The sequence below is a fragment of the Schistocerca piceifrons genome, chromosome 8 (assembly GCF_021461385.2).
Source record: "Schistocerca piceifrons isolate TAMUIC-IGC-003096 chromosome 8, iqSchPice1.1, whole genome shotgun sequence".
NCBI lineage: Eukaryota > Metazoa > Arthropoda > Insecta > Orthoptera > Acrididae > Schistocerca > Schistocerca piceifrons.
In genome coordinates this window covers 169,474,768-169,494,904 of record NC_060145.1, presented here as the reverse complement: position 1 = coordinate 169,494,904, position 20,137 = coordinate 169,474,768, and positions in this window count along the sequence as shown.

Here is a 20,137-nt window from a genome sequence, read left to right as displayed (position 1 = left end):
ATAATGTTCTGCAAATTTGTATGTAACTGATCTCGAACCGGCTTTGGCTTCTTAGGCCATCGTCAGGTGGCAATTGAATGTCGCAAACAGATAAAAGAACATGCGAATTACCAGATATTACTTATACAGAACATACAAAATAAGGAAGATAAAGACATGTAGAGTGTTTACAAAGGAAAGTATTACATTTTTATATCAGGGAGAAATAGTTACTTTCAATTAAAAATTAAAAATAAAGCTTTGTAACTATTTCTGCATGACATAGAAATGTAATACTTCCCACCGTAAACGCTCTACACGCCACCATTTTGTTTCTTTTGTATCTTCTACATAAACAATATCTACATAAGTCATATGTGATGTTATCTGTGTTTGCTACAGCTGGTTGTCACCTAAGGATATCCTAAGAACCCGAAAGCTGGTTCGTGGTCAAATAAAAATATTTTTTCAGAACATGGGGGAAGCGTTTCCTGTTTAATTCTGATGTCATGTTGCGTCAAGCATAATTCACTTAATGTTTCTATTTATTTCACTGCCTAGATTTTGCCAAGGATAACCACAGTGCATACATGAAATAATCTATTTGCCTTGAACTATCATATAATGTTTTCAGTTATTGTTTTCCGTTACATCATTTACTATAAATCACCAGACAGAGTAACAACCTCAGAATGTCTAGAAATGACTGTCTGGAGTGACAAAGTGGAATGAGCACTTAAACGTAGTTGTGGGCAAGATTTATTGGAAGAATACTGAGAAAATTATTTGACCGATCCTTGATTGTGGTTCTTCAAAGACACATAATAGGTAAGACTAGTATAGAAGAGAGAGAACATACAAAGTAAAGCGGCCTACTTCGATACGAATTAGCTTAGTAATTACGAAAGCACCACAGAGATGCTCAAGAATTTCAGTGGGAGATACCATTACAAAAACGTTGTACCACACACAAATGCGCACTATAAAAATTCTGGTAGTGTACATTCCAAGAAAAGTCAGAGAACACATTGCTGCCTTATACGACCCACTAAATGACTATATTGAGAGAATCATAAAAATGATAGAAATTGGAGCTCACATTTAGTATGGAAGCTTACGTAACCATTCATGAACGGAACAGGAAAGGGCTGAAGAGGAATTACCAGTGGTCATAAAAGAACCCTTCGCCACGCTCTATGACGTGGTTTTCAGAGTACAGATGTACAGGTTAATATAGTAAGAGAACTGGTACTACTTTTTATACCTGTAGTTGTATGATTTGCAAAAATGTCTGTGTAACGTAATTTCTGTAATTAAGATGACTTAAAATAGAACCCTGTGGAATACAATGTGTGATTATTTCAACGTCTGTCTTCGTCGTCCTAATTTCAGCCGTAAGAGAAACAGCAGTTTTATCCTCTCCATTGTAGCAGTAAAGGAAGTAACCTTCGCCATACACCATAATGTGGCTTTCAGAGTGCTGATGTAATGTACATGTACATATAGTAAGAGGGTGGGTACTACGTTATATTGCTACATTTGAATCATTCGCAAATATTTCTATAAATAAGAAACAATAAAACGAGAGTATGACCCTGTGATACATGATGTAAGATTAGTTCAACGTCTGACTTGACCATTCAAATTTCAGTCACAAACGGAGGCAGAAGTTTTAATCGTTCTGATATAATAGTAATAAATGTACGCTCCGACACATAATGTAACGTGGCTTTCAGGCCACAGATGTAGCTGTAGATTAGGTATGGTAAGAGAATGGGTACTACTTTTTATTCCTGTGCTTGTAGCATCTGCAAAAATGTCAGTTGAAGATAACGTATGTACTGAAGGTTCTCATAACAAGAAATGAGAAGGAGCGATCTGCATGTATTTTAAAGAAGCTTTTAATAGCCGAGATCGCGTTCAAAACTGTTTTTTTATTGACGAGTTTCAACAAGTAAGATTGCCATCATCAGATCTTTAAAAACGTTTTATGCGTAGTACATGCAGCTGCACTATGTATCTCAAGTGGCAAGGTTTCAAAAACTGCTTCACTTGTAAATGTGAACATAGACATAAATGTACAGTTTTACTATATATTGTGAATTTTAACAGCTTACACGCATCAAAGGAGTGCAACATTTGCAGACATGCCAAGTTCCACGTGGTATATTTTGTTGTTGTTCTGGTCTTCAGTCCAGAGACTGGTTTGATGCAGCTCTCCAGGCTACTCTATCCTGTGCAAGCTTCTTCATCCCCCAGCACCTACTGCAACCTACATCCTTCTGAATATGTTTATTTTATTCATCTCTTGGTCTGCCTCTACGATTTTTACCCTCCACGCTGCCCTCCAATACTAAATTGGTGATCCCTTGATGCCTCAGAATATGTCCTACCAACCGATCCCTTCTTCTACTCAAATTGTGCCACAAATTTCTCTTCTTTCCAATTCTATTCAATACCTCCTCATTAGTTATGTGATCTACCAATCCAATCTTCAGCATTTTTCTGTAGCACCACATTTCGAAAGCTTCTATTCTCTTCTTGTCTAAACTATTTATCGTTCACGTTTCACTTCCATACATGACTACACTTCATACAAATAAATTCAGAAACGACTTCCCGACACTTAGATCTATACTCGATGTTAACAAATTTCTCTTCTTCAGAAATGCTTTCCTTGCCATTGTCAGCCTATATTTTATGTTCTCTCTACTTCGACAATCATGAGTTATTTTGCTCCTCAAATAGCAAAACTCATTTACTGCTTTAAGCGTCTCATTTCCTAATGTAATTCCCTTAGCATCACCCGATTAAATTCGACTACATTCCATTATCCTCGTTTTGCTTTTGTTGATGTTCATCCTTTATCCTCGTTTCAAGACACTGTCTATTCCGTTCAGCTGCTCTTCCAGGTCTCTTGCTGTCTCTGACAGAATTACAATGTCATCGGCGAACCTCGAAGCTTTTATTTCTTCTCCGTGTATTTTGATTCCTACTCCGAATTTTTTTTTATTTCCTTTACTACTTGCTCAATATACGGATTGTATAACATCGGGGATAGGCTACAACTCTGTAACTGGCATCTGGTTTCTGTACAAATTGTAAATAGCCTTTCGTTCCCTGTATTTTACCCCTGCCACTTTCAGAATTTGAAAGAGAGTATTCCAGTCAACATTGTCAAAAGCTTTCTCTAAGTCTACAAATGCTAGAAACGTAGGTTTGCCTTTCCTTAATCTAATTTAGCTGTGTATATTTTTACTTGTGGCAGAACTGTGTGTAATTTTATTTTTGATAAACTGTCTGGAATGTGTAATATACTTTCCACAAAAATGTTAACATGACACAAGTAATGAGCACACAATGGAACATTATGCACAACCAAAAAAGTTTTTAAAGAGCTAAAGATGACGGTGTTACCTGTTGAAATGATTAATAAAAAACAGTCTGTATGCGATCATAACTATAAAAAATTCTTTAAAATGATATAAGTATACAAGTAAGAAATAACAGGGGGCCTAAAATTGAACCCTGTGGTAGACGGTGCTTGATTACTTGAAAGTCTGCTACATCCATCGGAATTTAAATTATAAAAGTGCCACCAGTTTTAAGTGGCATTAAGACAGTCAATACTTGTTGTTCTTTTACTTGTATCGTTCATAAAAATCTGAGCTCAGATTAATTTATATTGTTGAGAAAAACAGAGGATCCGAAATACACGATGTTTTATTACTCCAGCGCCTGATTCGTCCATCAGAATTTCAACTGTAAGAGTTTCAGCGGCTTTAGCCGTTGTGGCACAGAGGGGGTTTTCAAGTTTGTGTCCGCCTCCCGTAGCCTACCGAGCTGCAGGAAGACTCGCTCACCGCTAGACCTCGGACGGAGAGCGAGGGCCCACGACGGCGACTGAAGCAGCGACAGCGACAGGGACGGACGAGCCGCGGGCAAACAACAGCGGGCGCTCTAATCAGGCGGAAAGTCGAGGCGGCGACGGCTGCTAACGCGGTTTGCGATCGCGGTCTTCATTAGGGCCGCGGGCCGCCTAATGAACGGCGCCATTTGAATACGGACCGCTCCAATCTGCGGGCCTCTCCCCTTTCCCCTTACTCTGCTTCTCCGCTCCTTACAGAACTCCCCGCCCACCACTTCTTTCTTTTTTTCTACTACCCTCGCCTCTTTACTTTTACCTCCACCCACCTCTTTCTCTCAAAATAAATTCCCGCGTTACTACGTACTTTCTTAACCGACCCTCCGCCCGTTTTATCTCAATTTTTCGAAAAAAATAGAGAAAAAAAGAATATCTATATATATATACAGCAAAGTAAAGAGAGGGACGGCAAGGAAAGAGGGGAGATCTCTTCCCTCGAAAATCTCTGGAATGGGGTGGCGGAAGGGGAGGGGGGGAGGGGTGGTAGGAAAGAGGGAAGGAAAGGAGTTCTTTAAAAGAAGCATAAGGAAGCAGTCCCGGCGAATTCTTAATTTGTCACAGTTTGCATGTGCTTGTGATTCCGATCGTTAACGGCTTCCCGACGAGAGGAAAGTGTATGGATCGGTAGCAGCGAGAGCAGTGGTACAGGACTTGGTCGTACTGCTGGAAAGGGGAGGGGCGGTATGATGAGAGGGAGAGGAGAGAGAAGGCGGAAGGTGATCGCGTAGGTAGCGAAATTCTCGCTCTGAATCGGCCGCCACAGTCGGGCCAATGTGCTTTCCTACGTGTGTTTGCTCCTACATTTCTATGGTAATACACGGAATAATTAAATAAAAATGAATTTTTTGTATACTGGGTAGCTATAATTAAAGTGCAACTACTCACAGAGGCCCAATGTGGGATATAATTCTCATATGGCTGCGAAACTTCATAGATATGCTAATGCGTTAACACGAAACTGATTTGCACTGGAAAAAAATTAGTTCCAATTTTGGCCGCCAGGTGTAACTCTGGCGCTGTACACCATTTGAATGACGCTATGACATCCGCAATGTCATTTGGCAAGCCGTAACATGTGTGAACAGTATGGCTATCGAGAAGAGAGATCGTGCTCTGTTAGCGAAATTGTTCTTTGTGAACGGCAGCAATTACAGTACTTCATCGAGAGTGTATTGTCGACTGACATGTATTAGGAGAGGGCTAATGTCATTAATCGGTTTAAAGAAGGCGGTAATGAAACTCGTAAGCATGCGTAAGTTGGAAGACGAAGTCGTCCTATCCCGGTGGAAGTTACTGATGAGGTTGCTGTTGCTGTAACAGATACTGCAGCACATGCCCCAGTGCTAGTGCTCATCCAGTGTCACGAGAATTACCCACCCCATGGAAAAAAGTACCGAAATTTTTGCGGTCTACTTTACGTTGGTACCGGTATAAGATCCAAACGGTGCAGCAACTGAAACCTCATGATTTGCCCTTCAGTTTCTGGCACAGATCGACGTTGATGACATGTACCCAGGGAATATTCTTTAGTTCTATGGAGTGACCAGCACTTTCTACACTGCAGGCTGCAACGAATACACAGAACTGCAGAATCTGCTGTACCGTTAAACCGCGTGTCGTGCGTGAAGAACCATTGCTCTCGCCGTATGTGACTGTATGGTGAGGATTCGCAAGCACCTTTATTCTCGGTCCGTTCTCCTTTGAAGAGGACCTGTCAGGTGTACCGTGATGCCTACACGTGTTCGAGACCTCCTTATACATCATGTGATTCCTCGTTTGGAACAGCGCATCTGTCCGGAGACCACTGTTTTCATGCAAGATGGGGCAACATGTTTCATGTCGTTCATCTACTGAAAGACCTGTTTAATGCAACCTTCCACGAACATGTTATCTTCAGAGGTTTTCCAGATGCATGATCTGTAAGAGCACCTGATCTGATTTCGTGTGACATTTGCCTCTAGTGATGTCTAAAAGAACCCATTTACCAGGGTCGCCTGCGGTGTCTACTTTATTTGAAGGCCAGTACACAGCAACTGCGGATCACATCGTTTTAAGGATGCAGCATCTCGTCGCTATCTACGTTGCTCACGTTGAACCATTTGTATAAGAGGCGTTTAATAATATAGTCAATATTATGCTTTGCCACTTGTTTGACCTTTCCTGATCAAACCTCGTTCCTAATCCATTTCATATGGAAACATTTCTACAACTGTTTTTTGCATTCAGAATGGCAGATCTGCACGTTGGAACGAAAATTTTTCCAGTGAAAATCAATTCTGCATTAACGCATTAGCATATCCATAAAGTTCGACGACCATAGGATAATTACAGCCCACACTGGACCTGTGTGAATAGCTACACTTTAATTATAACCACCCTGTACCGCGTTTTTAAATCTTTACAGACGAATAGAAAAAGCTGATAGAAGCCGACCTCGGGGGAGATCAGTTTGGATTCCGTAGAAATGTTGGAACACATCAGGCAATACTTACCCTACGACATATCTTAGAAGAAAGATTAAGGAAAGGCAAACCTACGTTTCTAGCATTTGTAGACTTAGAGAAAGCTTTTGACAATGTTGATTGGAATTCTCTCTTTCAAATTCTGAAGGTGGCAGGGGTTAAATACAGGGAGCGAAAGGCTATTTACAATTTGTACAGAAAGCAGATGGCAGTTGTAAGAGTCGAGGGGTATGAAAGGGAAGCAGTGGTTGGGAAGGGAGTGAGACAGGGTTGTAGCCTATCCCCTATGTTATTAAATCTATATATTGAGCAAGCAGTAAAGGAAACAAAAGAAAAGTTCGGAGTAGGTATTAAAATCCATGAAGAAGAAATAAAAACTTTGAGGTTCGTCGGTCACACTATAATTCTGTCAGAGACAGCAAAGAACCTGGAAGAGCAGTTGAACGGAATGGACAGTGTCTTGAAAGGAGGGTATAAGACGAACATCAACAAAAGCAAAACGAGGATAATGGAATGTAATCGAATTAAGTCGGGTGATGCTGAGGGAATTAGATTAGGAAATGAGACACTTACAGTAGGGAAGGAGTTTTGCTATTTGGGGAGCAAAATAACTGATGATGGTCGAAGTAGAGAGGGTATAAAATGTAGACTGGCAATGGCAAGGAAAGCGTTTCTGAAGAAGAGAAATTTGTTAACATCGAGTATAGATTTAAGTGTCGGGAAGTCGTTTCTGAAAGTATTTGTATGGAGTGTAGCCACGTATGGAAGTGAAACGTGGACGATAAATAGTTTAGACAAGAAGAGAATAGAAGCTTTCGAAATGTGGTGCTACAGAAGAATGCTGAATATTAGATGGGTAGATCACATAATTAATGAGGAGGTATTGAATAGAATTTGGGAGAAGAGGAGATTGTGGCATAACATGACTAGAAGAAGGGATCGGTTGGCAGGACATGTTCTGAGACATCGAGGGACCACCAGTTTAGTTTTGGAGGGCAGGGTGGAGGGTAGAAATCGAAGAGGGAGACCAAGAGATGAATACACTAAGCAGATTCAGAAGGATGTAGGCTGCAGTAGGTACTGGGAGATGAAGAAGCTTGCACAGGATAGAGTAGCCTGGAGAGCTGCATCAAACCAGTCTCAGGACTGAAGACCACTACACACACAACACACACCATACTGAGTCATAACTCCACACAGATAGTCCTGAAAATTTATTATTGCGAATTTTTAGTAGCTATGACATTACTTGTAAGATTCAAAAGGAAAACGTGAGGCGCATACAATAGGTAACAGTAAAGAGGTGAATTATTCGTGCATCAGTTATGTACTACGTGCACCCCATCTCTTTCGTTTTAAATCTTACAAGTTTTACATAGGTAATAAAAATTCGCAATCACAAATGGGGCTGTATGGGGCTACGAACGTGTGTGGAACTAGAAACAATTATTTTATACCTTTTAGTGTGATTTAAAAACGTGGTATATTAAACATTCATTTTTATTCAAATAATTGATTTGTGATTTTTAGGCTTGTGTGCGTGAAACTTGTCGAGCGACTCCAAATATCTTGATGAGATTACAGCAGAGACATGTGGAAAATTTTAGGTTATGTTCTTACATTTTCTCGTTTTGAGAGTACTGAAGGGCAATCTGTTTTAATTGTTAAAAACCATCCAAAAGCCAAGATCGAACAAAATATTTTTTGTTCAAGACAACCGCTCAGAACAGTCGCAGGTGACATCTTCAAGTCTTCAACATGTTTTTAGTAGTAAAACATGTTCATTTTACACTGAACTTCATACAAAAGATGTCAAGTGGATAAAACTCAGGACACAGATTCAGCATAAAATGAACATGTTTTACTACAAAAAAAAAAAAAAAATGCTTTCGACTTGAAGATGAAATCCATGACTGTTGAAACCGGTTGTCTTGAATAAAACTATTTTGTGGCATCATGGCTTTTGAATGGTTTTTAACAGGTTGTTTTAGTTTCTTTTCTTCTGTTTGAACCAATATGTTTGCTTCCTTCTATGTAAATCTTGCGAAGAGGCAAAACGTACAGTGCTTTGGGCTTACACAGAAGCTTATCAGCTATCGTTCTTCCTGCGAACCATGTGAGGCTGGAATATGGAAAAAATGGAAACGGCAGTGGCACATACACCAGACAAGAAAGTGAGAGGGTCAGAATTAGCCTAAATTTGGAAAAAAATTGATGTATATGGTCAGAGTACCAGCAGATGAGTTTCCAAGGCTCGAAATACATCGTGCATTTGAAATAAAATCATGATTGTGACTGAAGGCATTTTTTGGTTATTTTACGAAAATAATGCAGTCATGGAAGAAAGGCAATGGATAAAATTAAGTGATACTGCATTGTTATCCAGTTCTGAGTTGTGTTGAAAGGTTGAAAGTTTCTAGTCCTTAGCTCATCAGGTAATGACGCCAGCAAACATTCTCCGCCATACAGCAAACAACTAAACGAAGTAATGCTGCAGTATCAGGCAGTTCTAAGCTGCGCTTAAATTTCAAGTTTCTAGCTCATCAGGAAGTTAGTATAACGCTCACTGTAAAATCTGTACCATGCATAGAGACAGACAGTAAACTGACATCGATTTCCTCTTCCCTCCTCTCCCTGCTCAGCTGCCCCCATCCACTCACACTGGACCTGGAGTGCATTCCGATACTAGCAACACAAAACGCTGGTCTCGCAGGGCAGTCGAGATGTCAGGCGTTAACGACCTTTTTCACTCCCACCCCTATGGAACAGACGATAAGAAACCGACATAATATTTGATTTTCAGCCATTTCTGAGTTATGTTTAAAATTTCATATATCTTGCTCATTGGGAAGTTAGTTTAAAATAAATTGCAAAATTTTGTACCAAATAGACGTGATCTAATAAAAAAGCATTGAAAAGATGCCCTTGTAGAAAGACAATGGATATGTTTTACGCCTGATTGGGCACCATCCCATTTTCTTTGGATCGTGCAGCTGTAAACTAAAACTATAACGTTTCATGGGCGATAGGAATAGTTGAGGAGGTGCAGTGGCGTGGCCTCGCCATTCGCTGGATGAGAATCCATTGGATTTCTGGCTATGTGAAAATTTAAAGGTTGTATGCCCAATCCGTTGGTAAATGAGCAGACGATATAGAAACGAGTGACCAATCCAAATGATGTAATCTCAGCGGAGCCAAGAGTGCTCGGAAGAGCGCATGATTCACTCCAAAGAAAGCCTGATGGATGTGTCAGCAAACCAAATGCAACATTGCCTATAGCGTATACTTCCACATAACAGGCAGATGGGAACGAGAGCATCGATTGGCCCATATCTCAACAGGTATTGGTTTCTGGACACACAAGAAACGGTAGAAAAACTTAGCGGATAGCCTCAGAAAATAAAGCAAACAAGAGTTATTGGCCTATAAGGTAATCATCATTAGCTACAACACACTTCTGACATCGGTTGTAAGGCTGCTGCAAACAGTCAGCGAAGACTTATTGTGGAGTCGCTCGAAGCACAGTCGTCAAGCGCATGTTTGCGAAGCGTAAGCCTTCCAGAGGTAATTTAAGATGTGGAGACAAAAGTATGTCCGCCGGCGTCATATCTAGAGAATAAGGAGGCTACTGAAGAGTCACCTTGCGCTGAGTGAGAAAGCTGAGCTCGCAGACATCGCGGATGCCCACCAACCTGTGACCATGGTGTTTCGAGCAATTTCACAAGAAGCGTTTGCTGACACAGCCGATGGCAGAAGTCTATTTAATCTAATTGTGATTACTTTGGAGGCCAGTAAAGAAATTTTTTGTACCTTTGTTTTCTGAGACCATTCACCAACTTTTCAGATGCACCTTATATTACTATAGGAACTTTTCCCCTAGTTTCGACCCATTGTGCCTCCTATAGGGATGTCCGACACTTTATTTTGTACGCTGTGTGCTATAATTGTCCTCAATGATAAATTATGTCAAGATTTGCAAGGGATGGAGAAAATTAAATGAATTTCTCGCGTTGAATCATTATTGATTGCTTAACGTATGGATGGCTGTGAGACCCTGATGGGTACGTTCAGCGGCGTGATTCGGGAAGGATTTGTTCTTTCCTTCAAGCACAACAGCACTGCTCCTTCCTGAATGTTGGAGTTGTGTATTCATTTTATCTGTTGAGTTTTATCTGATTGTGATAGGTGTGTGTATAGTTCACTGTCTCATTTGAGTCGTATGAAGATGAAAGTGCCGAGATGGTGAAACCCTGAGCCGACATATAGCCTACTCATTTCTAATAGCACCGTCCGATGGACGGAACAGCATCAATAGCGTCTCATGTCCCTGTTGAGAGGTCATGACCATTCTAATCTACATCTACATAGATACTCCGCAAGTCACCGTAAGCTGTGTGGCGGGGGGGTACCCTGTACCACTATAGTCATTTCCTTTCCTGTTCCACTCGCAAATAGACAGATGGGAAAACGACTATCTATATGTCTTCGTGTGAGCCCTAATTTCTCGTATCTTCGTGGTACTTGTGTGCAATGTACGGTGGTGGCAGTAGAACCTTGTGGGAGTCAACTTCAAATGCCAGTTCTCTAAATTTTATCAATTGTGTTTCTCGAAAAGGACGTCGCCTCCCATCCAGTGATTCCCATTTGAGTTGACGGAGCATCTTAGTAAAATGGTTCAAATGGCTCTGAGCACTATGGGACTTAACTTCTGAGGTCATCAGTCCCCTACAACTTATAACTATTTAAATCTAACTAACCTAAGGACACCACACACATCCATGCCCGAGGCAGGATTCGAACCTGAAACCGTAGCGGTCTCGCGGTACCAGAATGTAGTGCCTAGAACCGCTTGGCCACCCCGGCCGGCGCATCTTAGTAACACTTACGTGTTGTTCGAATCTACTAGTAACAAATCTAGCAGCCCGCCTCTGGACTGCTTCGATATCCCCTTCAAAACGACCTGGTACGGATCCCAAACACTCGAGTAGTACTCAAGAACAGGCCGCGCTAGGATCATATAAACGGTCTCCTTTCCCAAAACTCTCCCAATAAACCGAAGTCGACCATTCACGTTCCTTACCACAGTTCTCACAGCTCCATTTCATATCGCTCTGCAGCGTTACGCCAAGATGTTTAAACGACTTGACTGTGCCAAGCAGGACACTTGTAATACTGTAGCTGAACATTACAGGTTTGTTCTTCCTAGTTATCCGCGTTAACGTATATTTTTCTACGTATAGAGCTAGTTGACATTTATCAAAGCAACCAGAAAGTTTGTCTAAGTCGCTTAGTATCCTTCTACTATCACTCAGGTTCGACACCCTACCGTACACCACAGCATCATCAGCAAAAAATCGCAGATTGCCACCCACTTTCCCCGCCAATTCATTTATGTATACAGACAAATAACAGCGATCCCGTCACACTTCCTTGGAGCACTCCTGACGATGTAGCTCCTGGTAAGCCTTTCGGGATGTGAGGTCGTGGTCCAAGAAACTCTTTCGTTCATGACGTTTCGTCCAGGACTGCGCTGGGCATATTCAGAGGCGCTCCTCCGCTGAGTCTTGCCGACTGACTGGTCGGACGTCCGACAGCGACATATATACAGTAGGAAAGGGGCGTGGTCGAAGTAACACGTGATGAGTAGAAACAATCCTTGTCAGAAATAAAACTTAACTATCGATTGTCGTCTAGTCAAAGATAAAATTGTCTAGCGATTCAGCAGAGCTACTTTCCATATGTCGCTAAGATTCATGGCCTCCTGTTTTCTATTAAAATTATTCTGGCGCTTATAAATTTCAATGCCTTCTATACATAGTCGCGGATAATAATTTGATATTGTAGATAAAATTTTTGTTTCAGAAAATTTCACTTCGTGGTTTGCTGACTGAAGCGCATGCTCTATTATAACTGATTTCTCTATTTTTCCTAGTCGGGAGAGACTTTTGCATATACGCTACTCTTGGTAGTTCCAATATAAACTTTACCACACGTACACGGAATTTTGTATACAGCATATGGCGAGAAACGAGGGCGATTATCCTTCACAGATCGGAGTATTTGACTTATTTTCTTTGTTGGTCTAAAGACCGGTCTGATGTCATGTTACTGTAAAATCTTACTGATTTGATCCGTTACTTTTTTAATAAAAGGGAGAGAAACTATATTTTTCCGTCTTTGTGGTTCATGCTAGTCCTTTGGTCTTCTGTTCCTTGGTCGCAAAGTTCTCTTTTCCTCTTTCCCTGACTAGCCATTTTTCTCGAAGGCCTGCCTCAAATGTTTTATTTCAGCGTCCAGGTGTTGCGATGTGCATATCCGCTCGGCTCTATCGACAAGACTTTTAATGACACCTCTCTTTTGTTGTGCATGGTGATTGCAATTTTTATGCAAATACCTGTCGATATGTGATATTTTCCAAAAAATTTTATGTTCCAAACTTCCATTGGATCGTCTCATAACTAAAACATCAAAGAAAGACATTCTATTATCATTTTCCATTTCTGTGGTGAACCGGATTTTTGGATTAATTTTATTTAGACGATCAATGAATTCGTCCAAAGCCTTTCTACCATGGAGCCAAACCACAAATGTGTCATCTGCAAACATTTGTGGTTTGGCCCCAAGAGGGAACAGAGCAGGCTTCTGTGAAGTTTGGAAGGTAGGAGATTAGGAAGTGGAAAAAGTGATGCTGTGAGGGCGGGTCGTGGGTCGTGTTTGGAGAGTTCAAATGGCTCTGAGCACTATGGGACTTAACAGCTATGGTCATCAGTCCCCTAGAACTTCGAACTAGTTAAACCTACTTAACCTAAGGACATCACACAACACCCAGCCATCACGAGGCAGAGAAAATCCCTGACCCCGCCGGGAATCGAACCCGGGAACCCGGGCGTGGGAAGCGAGAACGCTACCGCACGACCACGAGATGCGGGCTTTGGAGAGTTCAGTCAGTGTAGCTCTTGCCAGCAAAAGGCAAAAGTTCCAGATTCGTTTCTGGTACGATACACGGTTTTAATCTACGAGAAAGTCTCGAACCAGCACACACTTCGCAACAGATTGAAAATTCATTTTGGAGGATCTGGTTTACTTGTGGTTGGGATCTGGTGCAGTTGGACAGGACGTGCTCCACATGGCAGGCTGAGACGGGAATGAGACAAGGATATTTTGGCAGGATAAAATGAAATCAACATCTACATCATACTACGCAATCCACCAAACTGTGTGTGGCGGAGGGTGCTTCTGGCACCAGTAACTGATCCCCCTGCATCCCTTCCCAGTTCCACTCGCGAATTACGCGTGGAAAGAATGATTGTCGGAAAGCCTCTCCGTTAGCCCTAACTTCACGAATTTTCTCGTCATAATCATGTCGCGAGATGTGTTATACTCTTCCCGGAAAGTGCCCTCCCGAAATTTCAATAGTAAACTTCGCTGTCTTGCACAACGAATCTCTTGTAGCGTCTGCCACAGGAGGTTGTTGAACATCTCTGTAACTCTCTCGAGGGGATCAAACGATCTTATGACGAAACGCGCCGCTCTTCGTTAGATCTTTTCTATTTCTTCTATCAGTTCTGCCTCCTAAGGATTCCAGAGTGGTGAATAATGCTCAAGAATCGGGCGAACAAGTGCCTTGTAAGCTACTTCCTTCCTTAAGATCCTTCCTGTAAATTTCAATCTGGCATTTGATTTTCCTATTATTTGTTTCATATGGTCATTCCACTTATGGTCCCTCCGGATTATTACTCCTAGATATTTTATCATAGATACTGTGTCCAGCAATTCGTTATAAGTAGTGTAGTTGTACAGTAGTGGATTACATTTTCTATGCATGTGCAATACGTTATATTTATTTACTTGAGGGTCAACAGCCAGAGTCTGCACCATTCATCAATCCTCTGCAGGCCCTTCTGGAAGTCAATATTATTCTCTGGCTATTTACTTTTATAGATAACCGTATTACCTGCGAACAGTTTTAAAGAGCTTCCACCGCTTTTTACTAGATCATTTATATACATTGTAAACAGTAACGGTCTTATCACATTTCCTTGGGGCATTCCGGAAATTACCTTTTACATCTGTCGATTGGGTTCGTTAAGAACGACTTGCTGAAATCTGTCTGTAAGGAAGTCTTGTTTGCAGTCGCAAATCTGGTCCGACACATGTTAACCTCGTATTTTTTTTCGCTAAACGAAAGTGCGGGACGGAGTCAAATGCATTCCTGGTATCTACCCAGGCGCCGTTGTCTACATCGCTATGGATCTCATGGAGGTTGGAGGACGGTGAAACCACAAGGTTGTCCATCACTCATAACAGAACGTAGAGGTCGCGGGCATTATGGCTTTGTTAAGGAGAATAGGTGGCGTTCTGTCGCAATATGACAATGATAATGCAGACACAAGTGTTTCACACCACATCGTTCAGCGTCTACAGTTGAAAGTGAGATTCTGCAGACGATCCCTACGTGATGCGCTGTTGACCCAAAAATATCCTCAGTTAAGACTGCAGTGATCATGGAATTACCGAGATCGGATCGTAGATCAATGAAACGTATCACCTGGTCGGACTAATGGCGTTTCTTATTACAACAGGCCGACATACGTGTCCGCTCTCGGGAATGCAGCCCGAGAGACGAAATTATAAACGCGGACTCCTGTCTCTATCAGAAATGTTTTACTTACGGCCTAGTCTCGCTCGGCAGGGCGTATTCTGGGAGAAAACAGTTCAAATTGGTTCAAATGGCTCTGAGCTCTATGGGACTTAACTTCTGAGGTCATCAGTCCCCTAGAACTTAAAACTACTTAAACCTAACTAACCTAAGGATATCACACACGTCCATGCCCGAGGCAGGATTCGAACCTGCGACCGTAGCGGTCTCGCGCTTCCAGACTGTAGCGCCGAGAACCGCTCGGCCACTCCGGCCAGCGAGAAAAGAGTGGACCTTTACAGACAGACGAGTTTTTTTAGACGGTATAGGTACAGTACAGTAAAGTTTAAAGGCATTTTACGTGCTGTTCAGCATATATTACAAATTCCATATTTTGAACTTAGCAGACTTGAGGTGACTGAAACGTTTTCTCTCCGCGGATATGTAAGCCCGTGGAGGTGGTGCGTTTGTATCCTCCTCCAGTTGCAGTGGGACAAGTCCGCGCTGTCTTGAGGAATTGCTGTCCTGGCTGGGTGCGACGCACTGCGAAGGGCGGAGGAAGGGCCGCTGCCCTCCACTTGCTGCCTCCTGAATAAGACCCCTGCGGAGGACTTCGCCGTGATTCATGGCGCCTTCCGTGAAATATTTCTGCTCCGCGAAATACATTTCTCAAACTAGGAATTACTCGCGTGATACGTTGGGATTATTTTGTACAGAAGGGTCGCTTGTTTCCTGTTGTGAATTTGCAAAACGTCCAGGTCTTTAGACTGATCTGACGTTGTCCTGCACATTTCTATTGTTCTCTTATCCCTTAATTATATTTGATACGGAGTACCGGCACGTCCTCCTCTCCTGCATCAACCTCTCCATGTTAGACTGACATTTGAACCCAATGTCCTCGATTGGATGGGTCAGATCTCCATCTTCCGCTATAGGTTTTGCCCCTGTAGAACCATGGAAGCTATTTCCTGATGCCTTAACGCATGTCCTGTAATCCAATCTCTTCTTCTTGTTAATTTTTCCCACATTTTCCTCTCCTCGCTGATTCTGGGGAGAAACTCTTTGTTTCTTATCAGAATAACTAATTTTTAACAGCCTTCTGAAGCACCACACTTAAAATCTTTCGATTTTCTTTTTTTCTGGCTTTCCTACAGTCCATGGTGGCGTGCTTCAAAGGTACAGTCCCAGAAATTTCTTCCTGTGTTTGAGTCCTATATTTGATACTAAGAGAGTCACTTAGTCCACGAATGTACTCTCTGTCTGTGCTAGTCCGCTTTCTACGTCCTTCTTACTGCGTCTCTCACGTGTTATTTTGCTTCCACGGTAGCAGAGTTCCTTCTTTCGCCCACTTCGAAGCTCCCAAGTTTATTATTTAGTTCACCACTAATTTAATTACTGCTGCTTCTAATTACTTTCGTCTTTCTTCGGTTTACCCTCAATCCACAGCGTGTGCTCATCAGGCTGTTCATTCCATTCCACAGATCCTGTAATCCTTCTTCGCTTTCTTCGAGGGTGGCAATGCCATTAGCGAATGTTATTACTGTTGTCTTTTCATCCTCTTTTTTAATGCCATTCTTCTACTTCTCTTTTATTTCCATTATTGTGTCTTCTACGTATAGACTGAACAGTATGTGTGACCGACTACATCTTGGTTCTTGTACATACAGTGCATTACCTATCTTTCCCTACATCTTACTTTCCAGCAACTTTGAACATAGTGCAGCATTTTAGATTTTTGAACGCAAGTTCCTTATCTTGTGCTAATATTTTTAACTCTATGCAGCTAAAACACACAACGTCCGCATAGGAAAAATAAATAGTTATCACTTTAAACGAGCAGAATATAGGACCGTCAGTTTGGTTACACACGCCTGGAAGATCAAGACCTCAACCATTCTAAGACGGATAGTGGGCAGAATAGATGCCATGAGCACGGACGACCAGTCTGGCTTTAGAAGAGGTGTAGACACACGGGAATCAATACTCAGCTTACGATTTATTCCTGAGAAAAGACTAAAGAACGATCAAGACACATATGTCGCCTTTATCGACCTAGAAATGGCACTTGACAGGGTAGTGTAGCGACTCCTTAAGACGCCGAGAGAGATTGACATAAAGTATAAGGACAGAAGGCTAATGCAGAGCTTGTATAGGGAAGAGGCCGCTGTGATAAGGCGTGGAGAGATCAAGAAGAAACTGCTGTTAAGTAGAGTGTACGGAAGGGCTGTTCACTCCGTCTTGTCTTGTTCAATGGATACATTTGGCGAGCAATAGATGTAGCTAAGGAGAAACTAGGGGCTATAAGAGGAATTAACATTCACGGTAAGAAAATAAACATGCTGAGATATGCTGATGACATCGCAGCGTTAAGTGAAGACGCAGAGTAATTAGAAGCGATGGTGTCCCAGATGGAAAACACCCTCAGCGCCTCCTATGCTATGAAAATTAATAAAGGTGAAACAACTGTCTTAGTTGTGAGCAGACGAAACATCGTGACCCAATGCACACTTAACAATGAGAGACTGGAGCCCGTCGAATCCTTTCCCAATCTAGGGAGTAAAATTAGATGGAAGCTCAAGGAATGATACTGCAAGCCGAATACATCAGGAAAAAGCTGCTTTTAACAAGAGAAGAAATCTTTTCACATTCAGTAGCATAAACAAACGTCTCAGGAAAAACTTCACGAAGATGTTCGTTGGGAGTGTGCTGCTTTACATGAAACGTAGACACTCGAAGAAGCTGGGAAACATAAAATAACGGCCTTAGAGATGTGGCACAGAATGCTCCAGATTTCCTGGGTAGACAAAATATTATAAGAAGAGAAGCTCCACAGAGTGGAGCAAGAGAAGCCTTGTCTCCTGAAGTTAGTCGAACACAGAAGTCACGCATGTGTCGGCCATCTGCTGAGACATGATACTATTATTAAGAGTATCGTTGAAGAGATAATAGAAGGGGAAAATGCAAGACGCAGACCGAGACTATACTACATCAACCAGATCATGGAGGATACCACTCTCAAGAGGAAGGCCGGAGACAGAAATGCATGGCGAACTGCAGCTAATCAACCTGATGGTTGAAGACCTAAGAAGAAAAAGTCACTTTGAAGCGCTTTGGAAGGTGCAGATCAGGTACCAAGTGGTCATGTGACCTTCCAATGCTGACAAAACTCTTGATAGTGATATTTATGTACCAGTCTGTCGCATGGAATTGGTGCAGTAAGATGGATCGACGTGGAGACGTGACATAATGAAAGAAAACAGCTATCTTGCTTGGACCTAGGCGTCACTGAACGTGAATGAAGTTGGCCAATTTGCTTCTGCATCAAAGTGAACTGTCAAAAGTGTCTGCAACGGACGGTGTACCACTCGCAGCAGTATAACGGGGTGAAAGAACACAGGTCGTAAAAATATTCTAATCGACAGAATCCAAAGAAGAGTGTCACGATTTGCCAATGGTAGTCTATTTCAAACCCAAAAGGAGTTGCTGTTGTCAGCGAATGCACGCCCATCTCAATTGGTTTCCTAGTGAACCCGTAGAAAGGAACTGCATACAGTGGACCTCGCAAAAGCCCATTACTCACCACGGAACATGAAACGGCACATCTTTAGTGGTCCAGACAAGCAGAAATTGGACACTAGGTAATTGCAGGCGTTTCGTGTATCTCTACAAGCCCGTGAATTTGCCTTTTCTCGATTGGCCAAAGGCATCGAATGCTCCGATGTTCGTGTGTCTTCTTTAACCCAGTGTGTATGGGGTGTAATTGAGGTCGTAGGTGGTTCTGGGGTCTTTTGGGGGTTGTTTCTCGTATCATGACTTGGCGCCATTCATTAAAGCTGTCGTGAATATACAGGATGTTTATTTCAGCGTTATCGTTGCCCAGTTATTGCCCTTTCCCCTAAATCATCATGATGAGTATTCTGAGGGCACTCTCCTTTTCAAAGATTTCAACAGCTATGTTCACACTGCTGCAGGTACATTCTATCAAAAGTATCCGAACACCCCTGTGTAATACAGAATTGACCACTAGATGTCACAAACTCGGGGAAGCCAGTGTAAAAGGAGGTGGAGAAGAGTTTGTTGTGAGCAGAGAAGCAGTGACAGCAGAGTGGATAAGTCAGCAGAGCTAAGAAACTTGGAACGTGGACTGGTCATTGGACGTCACCTGAGCAATACATCATGAGAAAGCTGCCGAAGTCGAGTATTGGTGATGTGGTTTTGAAATGGAAACGTGGGGAAACAACCACAGCTAAAGCATGATCAGGTAGATCTCATATACTGACGGTCAGTGACCGTCGAGCATTGCGGACGGTGGTTGTAAAAAATCGCATGAAATCAGTGGAAGGAATAAGTCGTGGGATCTAAGGTTCTAGCTACATTCCAGCTAGTACAATGATTATGTATGGCGAGTTAAAAATAGTGAAGTACAACGATCGAGCAGCATCTTATAAGCCACACATTTCTGTACCTAATGCTAAGTGAAGCTTGAGCTAACTAATCCCCTTTCCCCGTTCCACTTGCGAATGGCCCGTGAGATCGTCGGTAAGGTGGTGTATTAGCTCTAATTTGACGATTCTTCTCGTAGTGATCATTTTGTGGGCTGTATGTAGGAGGAAGTAACATGTTGTCCGATTACTCCCGGAAAGTGTTCACTCTAAATGTCAATAGCAAACCTCGCCGTGATGAACAGCGCCGCCTTGTAGCGTCTGGAACTGCAGTTTGGAGTTTGCTGAGCATCTCTGTATCGCTCTCGCGGCAACTGAGCGACCTATTGACGAAACGTGCCGCTGTTCATTGGCTGTCTCTTCTATCAGGTCTACTTGGTAACGCTCCCAGACTGATGAACGAAAGAACCGCTCAGACAACCGCGCTGTAAGGCACTTCCTTCGTGGATAACTTACATTTCCTTAAGATTCTTCTTATGAATCTGTCTGGCATCTGCTTTTCCTCTTATTTGTTTTATGTGGTCATTCTACTTACGATCTCTCTGGATAGGTAGGAGAACACGGGGCATAGTGAGACAGAGGGGTACAACGGAATAGTGTAGCTTTCTAGACTGGAAAATGCTGCAACATATTCTAGTGATATGTAACTATCTCTGAAAGGGAGGGTCCACGTGCTTAGCTGGGTAGTAAC